Source organism: Scleropages formosus, chromosome 17 (assembly GCF_900964775.1).
Source record: "Scleropages formosus chromosome 17, fSclFor1.1, whole genome shotgun sequence".
NCBI classification, from domain to species: Eukaryota; Metazoa; Chordata; class Actinopteri; order Osteoglossiformes; family Osteoglossidae; genus Scleropages; species Scleropages formosus.
The window spans coordinates 1,685,313-1,700,994 of record NC_041822.1 but is presented as its reverse complement, the minus strand read 5'-3'; the positions used below and the strand labels follow the sequence as shown (position 1 = coordinate 1,700,994).

At 45.3% G+C, this 15,682-nt stretch overlaps 1 long non-coding RNA gene across 1 annotated transcript; it reads right to left on the bottom strand.

Annotated features, from left to right (window-relative positions):
* Nucleotides 1-8,807: 8,807 nt before the first annotated feature.
* LOC108938990 (uncharacterized) lies at nucleotides 8,808-14,010 on the bottom strand. The gene is made up of 3 exons (XR_001966472.1): nucleotides 13,793-14,010; nucleotides 9,674-9,698; nucleotides 8,808-8,842 (listed from the first exon to the last, which is right to left on the bottom strand). It is a non-coding gene; the product is annotated as an uncharacterized LOC108938990 (long non-coding RNA).
* Nucleotides 14,011-15,682: the final 1,672 nt, after the last annotated feature.

The window sequence follows — 15,682 nt, the reverse complement described above, 5'->3', positions numbered from 1 at the left end:
CACCCGTCCTTAGTTCTGTTCTCCCGTCTCCCTTCCCTTCTCTTGCTGGATCTCACGGTTTCCACGATCTCCTGCCTGACTCACGGATTACGGCTTTCGGTTTGTCCCTTTGATTACGTTTGTGCCTTGGCGACCCTCATTTTGTCTTGTTACTGCAGTTTTTGGATTCCCCTTTTGAACCCCGATGCTCCATGCTTGGGTCTGACAGCTTCCTTTCGCTGTGACACCATGACAGAAGGTTCTGCCTTCCACGCGGAACCAGCGGAGTCAGAGCGCATCCAGCACGCATTCGCTTCACATGGAGTGCTGCTGGATGCTTCATGGGCAGACACTCGCTCGTCTCTGCGATGCGCTATGGGATCTGCTCAGAGCGTCCTGGTGTGAGGAGAGACCGCTGCGTACCAAGCACACTACGGGTAATCCCCCCTCAGTGCCCTTCCAAGATTTACGGCTGGCCACTCCGGCCAGGTATGACGGCACCCCTGCATGCTGTGCTGGGTTTTTGCTACATTGCGTGCTCATCTTTTCTAGTCTGCCACAGGTCTACAGCACAGATCTGAGCTGGATCACATATCTGGTTTCTCTCCTGACTGGGCAAGCGCTAAACTGGGCCACCGCTGCATGGGGGTGCTGTTCCCAGTATTCTTAAGATAAATTCAAGACCCAATTTCAGGCGGTGTTTGGGCTCCCCCGAGCTTCCCAGACCGCCAGCGAATGCCTCTTGGACCTGGTGGAAGGAGACCGCTCAGTGGCAGATTATGCTGTGGAATTCAGGGTCAGTGGCTTGGACCAGAAGGCCTTGCTTGCCTTTTTTTGGTGTGGGTTGTCTTCCAGGCTACAAAAAAAGCTAGTGTTCCGTGGTGAAAAATGGACGCTCGACCGGTTCATTGAGACCGCTGTCATGCTGGACAACCTCACCCAGGACCGCAAGCCCTGCCCAAAACCTGTGCCTGCGACCAGTACCCTGTCACAAAGCCTGGATGAGCCCATGCAGCTGGGACATGGCCACCTCACCACCAAGGAATGACAGCCGAGGTTTCGAGGTAACCTGTGTCTGTACTGTGGAGACGTGTGTCATCTTCGTGTCACCTGTCCTGTCTGTCTGAAGCCCCAGGTGAGTGGCACCCTCACTGGTAACCGTCTCATGGTCCCCATCGTTCTATCCTGGGGCACCACCACAGTAGCAACGAGAGCTCTGGACTCAGGGGCTGCTGGGTGCTTCATGGACATGTCGTTTGCGAGGACACATCAGGTCCCCAAGCAAAGGTGTAATATCCGGATGAGGGTGAGCACCTTAGATGGACAGACCTGTCCAATAGAACTGGGAGTGGGGGTCTACCAGAAAGAGCGGTTACAGTTCTACCTGCTTGCTTCACCTGAGGCCCCGCTCATTCTCGGTTTCCTGTGGCTCTCCCTGCATGACCCTACTTTTCAATGGAGCACAGGAGAACTGTCGTCACGGGGGCCTCAATGTCAGGGACAATGCATGTGTCTCCCATGTCGGGCCACTTCTGTTGAATGTGCAGATGCACCCCCACAGATCAACATTCCCCGGAGTATCAGGACCTTGTTGAGGTATTCAGCAAGGAGGAAGCTGCTATCCTACCTTCACATCGACCTTGGGATTGCGCTATTGATCTCCTCCCTCGAGCAACACCTCCCCGAGGCCGGGTATACCCGTTGTCCATCCCCGAACAGCAAGCCATGCAGTGCTACATCACTTAGGCCCTCGCAGCAGGTATTATTTGTCACTCCACCTCACCAGCCTCAGCCGGCTTTTTCTTTGTTGAAAAGAAAGACGGGGGCCTCCGTCCCTGTATAGATTACCGAGGCCTTAACCACACTACGGTAAGATACCCTCACCCTTTACCACTCATCACTGCCGCCATTGAGCGTGTCTATCAGGCCCGGTGGTTTACCAAATTGGACCTCCGCAGTGCCTATAACCTTCTCCGTATCAGGGAGGGGGATGAATGGAAGACCACTTTTAGCACCTCCCTGGGTCATTATGAGTATCTGGTAATGCCCTTTGGTCTCTCAAATGCACCTAGTGTATTCCAGGCTTTTGTCAACCATGTGCTTGAGGATCTCATCAACAACGGCATCCTGGTCTATTTAGATGACATCCTCATCTACTCCCCGGGTAGGGAACAACATGTGGAGCTAGTCTGTCGGGTGTTGCTCCATTGCTGCAGAATCGCCTCTTCGTGAAGGCAAAAAAGTGCCTGTTTCACCAACCACAGGTCTCTTTTCTGGGGTTCATCCTCAGTAAGGACGGCCTGGTCATGGATCCTGGAAAAGTGCAGGCTGTCCTCCAATGGCCGTGACCTACCAGCGTGAAGGTCCTCTAACGCTTCCTAGGGTTTGCCAATTTTTACCATCGTTTCCTTAGGGATTTCAGCACCCTTGCCGCCCCATTGACGGCTCTGACTTCCGCCAAGACATCATGGCCGCCATGGACAGGGGTGGTCCAGCGAGCCATCGAGGACTTGAAAAGTTGGTCCACCTCGGCCCCTATCCTCCATCACCCTGATCCGGACAAGCCATTCGTGGTAGAGGTGGAAGCCTCTGAAACCAGGGTAGGAGCCGTGCTGTCCCAACGACAAGGTAATCCACCTAAACCATGTGCTTTCTTTTCTAAGAAAAATGTCCCAAGCAGAAAAGAACTATGAGATTGGTAACAGGGAGCGCTTGGCTGTGAAGCTAGCCTTTGAGGAGTGGCAACACTGGCTTGAGGGGGCCCAGATACCTGTTTGTCGTCCTCACGGACCATAAGCATTTGGAATACCTGCAGACGGCGAGATGACTCAATCCCCAACAAGCCAAGTGGGCCTTCTTTTTTTACGTGTTTCAATTTTACAGTGACCTACCGACCTGGTAGTAAGAACACGAAGGCCAACACCCTGTCCCGCATACACGAGCGAGAGTCCACAGAACAAGACCCAGGTTTCATCCTACCCTGGATATGCTTCGTAGCCCTAGTCCAATGGGACTTCTCCTGAGAACTCGCCCAAGCCTGGGCTACAGAGCCTGAACTTCCAGGTAAGCCTGATGGGAAGCAATATGTTCCCCCCCAGATGAGGGCCACGGTCCTGCAATGGGTCCACGACTACCCCGCAGCCAGCCACCCCGGATTCAGTAAGACTCAGATGCTCCTGCAGAAACACTTCTGGTGGCCGTCACTGGTGGAGGACACGCAGGACTATGTTCAGGCATGTCGGGTCTGCACCCAAGCCAAATCCTCGAACCAACGACCCCCAGGACTCCTAGAACCCTTACCGGTGCCCAATCGACCCTGGTTGCACATTGCTCTGGACTTCCTGGTAGACCTCCCCAACTCTGATGGTAAGACCACTATCTTGACCGTAATCAATAGATTCTCCAAGGCCTACCGGTTGGTACCCCTCCCAAAACTCCCTAGTGCACTGGAGACAGCGGAGCTCCTGTTTCTCCACGTCTTTTTCCTCTTTAGCTTCTCAGAAGACATTGTATCAGATCAAGGACCCTAATTCACCTCCCGACTCTGGAAGGACTTTTGGTGTAAATTAGGAGTGTCCGTAAGTTTAACATCGGGGTACCATCCGCAGGCAAACGGGCAGGTCGAACGACTGCAGCAGGACATAGGCCGGTTCCTGTGCAGCTATTTCTCAGAGCAACCACGACAATGGGCGTGCTACCTACCATGGGTTGAATATGCACATAACTCTTTGCCTCATTTCTCAACAGGATGTTCTCCATTTCAGTGCGTATTGGGCTACCAGCCTCCTTTGTTTCCCTGGCATCCAGGGTCCAGCGACATCCCAGCTGTTGACGCCTGGTATCAAGCCAGGACAAAAATGTGGCGTGCCGTCCACCGACACCTCATTCACAGTCAGGCCCAAGTAAAGCGACAGGCTGACCGCCGGAGATGCCCGCTCTCCTTCGTACCAGACAAAGAGTCAAACTCAGCCCTCAATTCATTGGTCCCGTCAAAGTCCTTCGCCGTGTGACTCCAGTCTCCTACCGCCTCCAGCTGTCACAACACCTGAGGATCCACCCAACGTTCCATGCCTTCTTTTTGAAGCCATGTGCCACATCCCTGCACCAGCCGCTCCTGAACTCTCCTCCTCCGCTTTCCCTGCAAGATGGCAGGACGCCCACCTATGTGGTCCGGGCGCTACTGGATTCTCATCAGCCAGGTGGGGTCCTCCAGTATCTAGTAGACTGGGAGGGCTATGGGCTGGAGGAACGATGCTGGGTGGCCGCTCGTGACGTGCTAGACCCGGAACTGATCCGTGCCTTCCATAGGGACCATCCGGACCGTCCCGCACCCAGGCCCCGGGGATGTCCTACTGGTTGTCGCAGGGTGGCTGGAGCTGCTCGTGGAGGGGGGGTACTGTCATGCCCTCCTCTGTGCAGTGAGGATCACCTGCGGCTGATAGGGGAGGGCTGATAAAAGGGTGGTCCGGAGCATGCTCAAACGCAAAACCTTGTTCAGCCTAGATCATCGCAAGTGTGCTTCCCGAGTTCATACCTCTCCTGTTCCACCCATCCTTAGCCCTGTTCTTCCGTCTCCTTTTCCTTCTCTTGCTGGAATTCACGGTTTCCACGATCTCCTGCCTTACTCACGGATTACGGCTTTCGGTTTGTCCCTTTGATTACGTTTATGCCTCGGTGACCCTCGTTTTGTCTTGTGACCACAAATTTTATCATGGTGCTGTGCTGCTGAAAAAAGCTGACATCAAGGACTCCTGCAGCATTTTCCATTGACCTATTCACCCACTGAAGTGCTAAAGTCTTTCTAATACTGCATTTATTTTACTTTATCATGTGTTTTTTCTGTCTTTGTTGTGTACTTTATGATCTCTTCATGCACTTTAAGTTAGATCCATGTAACTAAATACAAATCCTGCAAAATAAATGAAAAATATAAACCAAATAAGCTAGAAAATGAAACAAAACATTGGCTAGTTATTGGTACATTAGTACTGGGTCTTCTAATCTGCCTTATTAAAGCATATTGTTTCCTTTGCATTCCTGGCTCTGTAAAATCCTTGTGGAGGATATTCTCATGTCCCCATGGTTTACACAAACATGCAAGTAGCTATTTAAAGCTTTTAGATGAAACCGAATCTGTTCACAGACGGCTTGAGTATGGACTCTACACCGTGCATGGTCTCTGCTCCTCTTGGGACTCACTTTTGGTTCGCTCTTGGAACCCCACTGGTCCCTAACCTCACCACAGCAGACAGAGTAGAGAACATGAAACTGTAGTAGGGTGAACCATGAGAAAAACAGCACAGAAAACAATGGGGTCTTCATGACAATGGGGATATACTGCCTTTTTCTATGTTCCCATGTGCATAGACAGAGAAACAAAAATAACTATATGCTCTTTATTTATTCACGCTTCAGTGCAAGCTCTTTCTTGTTGTATTATGTTGCTACTTTGTGAGACAGTCAAATTGCCTTCAGAAACATTTTGAGAAAAGGACCAGAACAGTACAAATTAAGAATGATTAAAGAGCTGTTTAACATCCTCCAGCGTGCTGAGTTGGCACTGAAGTATGTTCACACTGGAAATAGAGTAGATCAGAAAACACACACACACACACACACACACACACATTTTCAGAGCCGCTTGTCCCATACAGGGTCACGGGGGGACCGGAGCCTACCCGGCAACACAGGGCGTAAGGCCAGAGGGGGAGGGGACACACCCAGGACGGGACGCCAGTCCGTCACAAGGCACCCCAAGCGGGACTCGAACCCCAGACCCACCCGACAGCAGGACTGTGGTCCAACCCACTGCGCCACCGCACCCCACTGATCAGAAAACATTTTTTTTTTTTTTTCCAGAAATTGGTAGTAAATTTTAAAAAATGTAGGTTGCTTGAATTATTAATACTGCTTAACTGACCACATGCAGATAACCAATTTGAGAAAAAAAAATGAGCCTTGCAGTTTTATGCCAGTGCTGGAGAAAACAAAGCACATCACATTTATTTAGCAGATGCTTTTCTCCAAAGCATTTGTCACTCATCCATACATCAGTGGAACATACTCTCTCTGTCACTCATACCCTATGGGTGAACCGCAAAGCACGTCTTTGAACTGTGAGAGGAAACCAGAGCATCCAGAGGAAACCCACACAGAGACAGGGAGAACATGCAAACTCCACACAGACTGAGTAGAGACCAAACCCACATCTTCTCACACCACCCAGGTGCAATGAGACAGCAGCACTACTCACTGTGCCACCGTGCCACATGGTTAAGGTTGCATGTGTGGCTTTGATTTCAGCCCATATGCAAAAGCTTTTGATTGGCAAATCGAATTACCTGTTATGGCATAACTGAACTTCCTGTAGAGGAAATGTGGTCTGCCAACAGACCCAGTACAGACTACCTGTCACAGGTAACAGAAGGTTTTAACACTGATGCAGATTGTGCCACACCTGCCACCTTTAATTGCACAACTGTCTCAAAAAAGTACAATAGATAAGATATAGAGATTAATTTGCTTTGTGTATTCTGTTTTTCTGCCTAATAGATATTCTTCTCAGGAAACTGATTTGCTGATGACAGACATTGCTCTGGAGCCTGGGAAAAAGACCTAGGCATCCTTTATATTTATAGCACCCTGTTTCTGTGAGTACACAGCATCATTGTGGTGAGGTCTGTTGGAGACAAGCTTCCAGACCACAGTCATGAATGGGTCACAACCAATGCTATGTTCCAAATCGCAGCAATAACACAGCTTGTCCCCTCCTCCATGGCTACTGGCCATAATGTCATGCAGAACTGCATTGGTGACACATCACATCAGGACCACTGAGTCAGGAGAAAAGCGGCAGGATCCAAGTGTGGGATCGTGGGTCGTGAACTGAAGGGCCACAGACAGGAATCATGATTGGGGTCAGGCGTGCATCAAGCAACCAGGGAGTAAACGTCGCCATTAGGGTAAATCCTTGTTCGTCGTCAAAGTTCAGAGCAGTGGTGAAGACCGACGGTGTCTAGACCATGGGCAGGAAAGCAGAGCGAGGGTCAAGTGGTAGAAAGCACTCAGGATGCAGAGTAGAAGGAGTCAGGTTGTGAACCCAGAGGGGCCGGTTCTCTCATTGAGATTCCGCAACCTGAGAGCAGTGGTGTGGCGTTTTTTATACCCGACTCTGCTGATTCAGATCAGGTGCGTTCCGCTGAAGTGTGGTTGAGGGCGTGACAGGTCCTTTTCTGTCCCACTAAATGCTGTGGTTGACTGCACCAGGGACTGAAGTTTTGCTATGTGTTATATGCTTGCAGAGGGTGCAGAAATTAAACCGACTTTAATAAAATCAAACCAGTATTTTTACCTACTTTATGTCCATTTTTATTGTTTCATTTTCCCTGAATTTTAGGGAATGTTAGTTTGGTGGGAGATAGATGCCAGTGGAAGCCAATGACAAACCAACCATAGGGCATGTCCAGGTTAACTGAATACATTGGAACTGGGAATATAGTTGAAGTCATGCTAAGGTAGAACACAAATGTGAGCATGACTTGGACCAGAACAACGAGACTGTCAGTAATGTTCACATTTTGCTGTTTCTTAATGTGACACCAATGATTTTGTCAGTATGTTTTTTTCCATTTTATCCTGTTTTTATTAAAAAATCCCAAGTCACTTTTACCACTAAGCTTAATGAGACATTCTTCAGTTTATTTGCTGGTTAGGTTTTGTAAAAATGTCAGATAGAGCTGCTATAAATACTTTTTTAAAGACAAATAATTATTTTGATTGTTTTCTAATAACAAGGGTATCACGTTGGTGTAGCAGGCAGTGGTGCTGCATTGGTGCACCTGAGCTGTTCAGGCAGAGGCTCAAATGCAGCTCAGTGTGGAGTTTGTGTGTTCACCCCATGTTCGTGTTATTTTACTCCTGATGTGCCTGTTTCCTCCTTTGGTCCAAAAAAAAAAACCTTGCTGGTGAACTAGTGACTCTAAATTGTCTGTAGTTTGTGTATCTTTGAATGAGTGAGAGTGTGTGTGGCTACTCTGTGATGGACTGGTGTCTCCCTAGGGTGTTTCCTTCCAGGGTATCCTGGAGGTTAAGTTGAACTTTTAATAACAAGTAAGACTTGTTTAAATTGAATGAAAACATAAAAGCCTCCATTTCCATAATGTATTTCTCAATCTCAAGGATTAACTGATTCAGACTGTCTAAAACTGTTTCCAGTGTCCACTTTTAGCTTTCTTTATCAACACAATCAAAAGGTTATGAATACAGACCTTAATTTATTTAGCTTCTGTAAAAGTCTCAGATAAGACTATAAAAAATATTTTCACTTAACACTTTTATGAACTTTGAATGTCTTTAAAATAAAAAACAAATTAATTACTTTATAAATTGGTAAATAATTAAACTAAGTCACTTTGGAGAAAAGCATCAGCAAAATAAATAAATGTAAAAAAACATCTTCACAAACTCCTATTTAATGCCAATTGTTAACCAATTCATAAAACAAACATATGTAATGTTCCTTATACGGTTCCTTACCCTGTGTTCGGTGTAAAGACGGTAAAAAGGAACTGACTTAAAGTTATCCTGCGCTTTTGTTTGAGTGAATTTTATTGGCAGCTAACAGCTCTCCTTGGAAACAAAGACTTTCACTTTACAACAGACAAAACATTTTAAAAAACAGGCATGTCACAAAGGTGGTGCAGTGGTGCAGCAGGCTTGGCCAGGTCCCGCTCTCTGGTGGGGCTGGGGTTTGAGTCCTGCTTGGGGTGCCTTATGATGGACTGGTGTCCCATCCTGGGTGTGTTTCCTCCCCCTCCAGCCTTCTGCCTTGTGTTACTTGGTTAGGCTCTGGCTCACTGGGACCCTGCACAGAACAAGCAGCTTCAGCCAATGTATGTGTACATGTCAAATATTCATGTTAGTGAGAATTTTGCATTGCCATTTGCTGTCTGACAGTTCAACTGTGAAAATCTTCCATATCAGTACAGACACAACCACAGAGATTACATCAGGTTCCCCCATAGTTTGTGAGTGACAGAGAGAGTGTGTTCCACTGATGTATGGATGAGTGACGAAGTGTAAGTCACCTTGGTGAATAAGGTGTGTGGGCTGATAACACTACATAGAGTTTGATGGAAGTTGCTTTGGAGGAAAGTGTCTGCTAAATAAATAAATGTAAATGTAAATCCAAACTACAACAATGGCAGCATCCAGCTCCACGGGTCAAAGATTTGTATTCTTGTGGTGCCACAGTAGAAATTTACATTGGTTTAATTCTGTTGAGAATACATATATAAAAACAACAGATATGAGGGAGCACATATATATCAAAATAATAGCCTGTGGCAAGAATTAATTATTTTCTTCAGGGGCGGCACATGGTGTAGTGGTTATGGTGTTGCGCTGCAGTCAGTCCCTAGTTCAGGTCCTGCTCCTCCTCTTTTACCTCTGAATAAGGGGACAGCTGGTAGTGTAGTGGTTAGAGCAGCTGTTTTTGGGTCTCAAGGTCATGGGCTTGATCCCCACCTCTGACTGTAGTATCCCTGAGCAAGGTACTTACCTTAAATTGCTCTAGTAAACTTACCCACCTGTATAAATAGGTAAATTGTTGTAAGCTTGTGATAAGTATAACCTTAATATTGTAAGTCACTTTGGAGAAAAGCATTAGCTGAATGAAATGAAGGTATATACTTACCCTTCATTGCTGCAGCAAGAATTTCCTAGAAATAAATAAACACTTGTAAGTAGTTGGAAATTGCTAACAGATGTTCCAAGGCAGTGTTTATTTTTATCATAGAAGATTAATAAAAGGCACTTGACAAACGTATATAACATATGGCTCTCATCATAGGCTCATTAATGGACATTTTCTCTTCCAGACTTAGTCACTCTGGGTTTTGAAAAATGTCTGTGCTGTCATGCTAAGCCCCATGCCTGACTCCAAAACTTAGGATAGTGCTGTGTTACAGAAGTGTATATGCTTAAAATGTGATGGATTTAAGTGATCAGGTGAAGACAAGCCTGAAATCTTGTTTCACAGGGGTGCATTCATTTTGAGACAAATCAGATCTTCATTCACACACATTTTCTGAACTGCTTGTCCCATACGGGGTCGCGGGGAACCAGAGCCTACCTGGCAACACAGGGCATAAGGCCGGAGGGGGAGGGGACACACCCAAGACAGGACGCCAGTCTGTCGCAAGACACCCCAAGCGGGACTCGAACCCCAGACCCACTGGAGAGCAGGACCCGGTCCAACCCACTGCACCACCGCGCCCCCTTGATCTTTGTTCATCCTTTACTTATATACTATACTTACTATACTTTTCTTACTTATTCCCTCCCTCGTTATTTATTCCATCCCTCGTTATTTTCTTTTATTCTCCGGCACTGTCAATGCACCTTTGCAGATGTTGTATGCATGTATGTATGTTTATGCGTGTATATGTATGTTGTGTTTTTTTTTGTCTGCCCTACGCAATGAGCTATTGGGAACCAAAACCAAAGTCCTTGTATGTGTGTGCATACTTGGCCAAATAAATCGGATTCTACTATAACTGTCACTTATCTGGAGATCAGTCGATAGAAGCAATGTGCCCCTCAGCAAGGTTCGCACCTCCAGCTGTGTAAATGAACACCAACTGTCTAAAACTGCTGTCAACATGTTTTGTTCTGCGTGAGCAGAGTGGCGACAGACTGCTGTCCATGTAGGGCTGAGATGGCGCTTCCCTCATGAGGTAACACCATGTTACCCTGCTGTACACTCCCAGCTGTGCACCTTTGTCTCAGCTCATCTTTGAAACTGCCTTAGGTGATCGTGCATGCATGCATGCACACACAAACATGTACTGAAATACAGAGACACATCCAGAAACCTGAGGTCGTTTAATTTTTAAGAATTTGTGAATGTTGATAAATTATCTCAGCACTGTGAAAATTTTCTTGCAGCTCTAAATTATTGGTTTATCTGTGTTGTGCAGTAGTAATGCACACGTGGTTATCAGTGCAAGCCAACTGGTTCACACTGGTAAGATTTGTCACGACTTGTTGATCAAACTGGACAACTCATTCATTTCGCCTAGCTCCTTCGCTAAGAGTCTGGGAGTAACAATTGATGCGAGCCTGTCATTCTCTTAACATATTGAAGCCACAACCCGGTCCTGCAGATACATCCTGCATAATATTCGTAGGATCTGTCCCTACCTCACTACTGACTTCGCCCAACTACTTGTCCAGGCCATGGTGACTTCCCGTCTGGACTACTGCAACTCTCTCCTGTGTGGCCTTCTTGCTAATGCCATCAAACCTCTGCAGCTTCTACAGAATGCTGCTGCACGAGTTGTGTTTGATTTGCCAAAGCGTTTCCATGCATCTCCTCTACTCATTTCTCTGCACTGGCTTCCTATAGCTGCCCAAATCAGATTCAAAACCCTGGTTACTGTCTACAAATGCATCAATAGAACTGCTCCCAGCTATTTACAGGACTTGATCAACCGGTACACCCCAGTCAGGCCCCTTCGCTTGTCTACTTCTGCTTGCTTGGTGGTCCCGCTCACGAAAGGCAAAGCTCGGAGGTTCTCGGTTCTGGGTCCGTTGTGGTGGAATGACCTTCCCCTGTCACTCGGAACTGCGGAAACGCTGTCTATATGCAAGAAGGGTCTGAAAACCCATTCTTTCCAGATCCACTTTGCCCAAGCTCATTTATGGTGTAACTGTTCACGCATCGTAACTCCAGAAGGATCCCCAGATACAACCTTTATTCAGCCATTACTCTGGCATTATACTTGCTCATTTGTGTATCGTATAATATTTAAAAAAAAAAAAAAAAAACATTTGTGAGAGGGTATTGGGATTTGTCTATCCTCCTGTGTCTTATGCACCTACTTGAATGATGAACCTCGGTGCAGAAAACGGAAGGTAACAAACTAGGTTTACTTGAGAGTCACATGTCTACAGCCATGTCTCTTTCTCTTAATGTAATGCATAAATTGTACTTTTGCTGAGATGTACTTTGCTTTGGACAAAAGCATCCGCTAAATGAATAAATGTAAATGTAATTGAAACTCTTAGAACAATCTTATCTAGAGTTTTCAACAATGTGCAGCTTATTTTTTATTGATTGATTGATTGCCATTGGGAGGTATCACAGAAATCTCTCTCTTCCCCTTTTGTTTTCCAAAAACAGAATGATATTAGTGAAATACAAGGGACTGACACTAAGCGGAGATACTTATACAACATGAAACCCACTGAAATCTTTTTCTGAGACTGCCGTGTCTGCTTACAAAAGCTTTCTGGTATAAGCTATGTAAGATAACAATATTTGTGTCTTTGTATTTGTGTATGTGGCATTTTGCACTACTTACGGTGCTACGTGGTCATCATAATATGAAGAAGCACACATTAAACTACGATTTATAGAAAAATCCTTGTCCAGTGGCAGAGGGCATTACAAAAATGAGTAAAACTATGAAATTTACTGATTGTTGAAGTAGGGCCATTATTTTTGTAGTTCAGGCAAATAAGGGAATGCTTGTAATTCGATGCTGACACCAACATTCATAATTCAATCTTTTCACCATACGTTCTTTGTCCTTTTCAGAAGAACGCGATAATTTGGTTAATAGGTTTGTAATATGACCATTGTGTGTTTGATTACACTGTTTGTCTGTTGAAAAAAAAAACACAAATGCATCATATGACTCCTTATAAATTTGCACTGTTCACACACATTTAATTTCTTTTTTCTTTCTTTTTCACTAACTTGTGTGAACTAGTTGACTGGGTCTTGCAAAATTTCTAAATACAGATAGAAATACCTGCTGTACAGTTTAGCACAATGCATTATTTTAGTAAATTGACTCAATAAATTTTTACTTTGGCTCAATAAGGTCAAAGAGAGATTTATTTATTGAAGGGAACAATAGAAAGTCCACCACATATTTTATAGTCTTATGGTATAGGTTGTGCACACCTATAAAATCAACTCCACGCATCTCAGCCACACAGGAAACTGCTCCGTGTTAGTGTCCCACATTCACAGCCTGGAGTTGAAGGCCAGCTGCTGGGTAGAATGGATCTAAACATATGGGCAAGCTAGTTACAAAGCTAAGGCTGACCGTGGGTGGGAAGATGATTTACCTTAGTGTCACTGAAGAAGGGAAAAGGCTCATAGGGTTCTATCCCCTAGCAGCAGAAAAAGACCTGACCTGATTCAACTGGTCTGGCATGATTTGACTGACAGATCAGCAGGAAGAGAGAAGAAAAATTCATCCAAACTTTGCGACATTCAGTGTTTGGGCGTTGACTGCTATAGCTGCACTGGTTCAATGAAAAGGACAGCCACGCCTCATACTGATGTCTTCTACCATTTATTCAGACACCGTGAAAACTACAAAAAACAAAGACATAAAAATATTCAAGCATACATCTTTCACACAGTTTAAATTCTCTCATATTAGTGTTTGTTAACACACCAGCACGACCACGTTTTTACAACGGAAGTATAATTAACACGATAAATACGCACAAAACAATCACATTTGTTCACATAAAGCAAATCAACAGACATTATAACACACACTTTCTGAACCGCTTGTCCCATGCGGGGTCACGGAGTCTACCCGCCCGGCAACACAGGAGGGGGAGGGGACACACGCAGGACAGGACGCCAATCCGTCGCAAGGCACCCCAAGCGGGACTCGAAGCCCAGACCCGCTAGAGAGCAAGACCCGGTCCAACCCACTGCACCACTGCACCACTACACCCCCCCTACATCATAACACAATATAAACTAAATTAAAATGACAATTACCGTGTGTGCCCTTTGAACCTTATGCAGAAAATGTCGCTTCAGAAGTTGTGCTTCGTTGCTGCACGTCCTTCCTCTGCATCCATAACACCTTACCCACAATTCAACATTCCCTCTCTCAATTAAACTCAGATCACGTGACCCATTAAACTCAGCATTTAACAACCCAAAGAGTTACATTCTTAATATCACACGGTATTTATTACATTTTAATGATTGAAAAACTGACCAAACTCGAATGAAAGAAATTTATAACAAAAAAATGAACCAGACTCTCAAATCTGTCTTTGAGACAATTACAACTCCTAAAATAAAGAACAGGAAATCACAATCCTGGGGGTCTGTCAATGGAGTCAGACATTCAGTTCCAAAGCTGTGAAGAAATGTTGACTTCCTCTGTGCTGGTGTGCCATATAGCAGCGGCCTAGGATGGAGCTATCCCAAAGACAGCAGCTGTTGAATCTGTTTTATTTCCACGGCATTGGTCTGTCCATGGCAAGCCTTTGTCTGCCCCAACCAGCTGATAACTCTGGAATTTCTGGGTTGAAGGATAGGCATGGGGGCAGTTCAATGGCCCCTGACAAACTGTTGTGAGAGCAGATGCTACATCTTTTTTGCAGTCATAAGGCTCCCCCCATGGAGCTCCCCAGGGGGTCACTCAAAGGGGCTTTGCTGGTTCAGAGCTCCCCAGCTTATCCAGCACAAAACTGTACATTTATAGTGCAGGAAGTACACTTATGGCTGAAAGCATGTAGGTTTTAGTATTATACCATTAAAGCAGGAGAATCAATCTCAAAGTCTTCAGTAATTTTATTAAAGAGCAAGCTACACAACCCACTCTAAATTAAATAATTAAAATTAAAGAAAAAAAAAAATTCAGAATATTATTATTATTATTATTATTATTATTATTATATCCTTGTGGGCATGGTGGTGCGGTGGCGCAGTGGCGCAGTGGGTTGGACCGGGTCCTCCTCTCTGGTGGGTCTAGGGTTCGAGTCCCGCATGGGGTGCCTTGTGGCAGACTGGCGTCCCATCCTGCGTGTGTCCCCTCCCCCTCCGGCCTTACGCCCTGTGTTGCTGGGTAGGCTCCGGCTCCCCGCGACCCCGTATGGGACATGTGGTTCAGAAAGTGTGTGTGTGTGTGTGTGTGTGTGTGCGTATTATTATTATTTTTATTATTATTTTATTTTTTTATAGAGCGCTCTTCTCACGCAGTGACACAGAGTGCTTCAACACAGACATAAGGCAAGAAAAACAGATACAAACAAAGAAGATGGTCAACTAATGGCTACCATAATGAAGAAATAATAATGAATAATGAAAAAAGTAAACAAAAAGATGAATGTAAATTTTAATTTCTATTATTTTCTTAAAACATGGCCAGACAATATTCTCATTTAGCTTACAAGATGAAATAGAATTCAATGGGATAAATGCATCTCAGCACAGACTATGCAGTAGGTCTTAATGGTTGTAGAACATTATTTTCCACAAACATTTTCATGGAAGAAACATTTGTTTTTGAGCTATGGAGCAGGGCAGCTGGTAGGACAAGGGACAGAAAGTGTTATAGTGGGGGTGACAGGGATGGAAGGACGGCTTGAATGAGAAAGCGGATCTGGGAATGAGTGAGGGAGGGGCAAAGGAGAAAGGGAGGACGGCAGAGAGCAGGTTCTCATGGCCTAGGTCTCAAGGGAATATATGCAGCAGCTGTGATGTCTGCTTGCATGAAGCTACACATCACTATGAGGACTTATTGTATTCATATTATTTATAATTGATTTATTGCATTGAATTTTACTGCATTAATGTCTAATACTTCAACATAACTCAATGTCAGTTTTTTTATCTGAAAATTTTTAATTTAATCATTAATTCTATAAAATTATA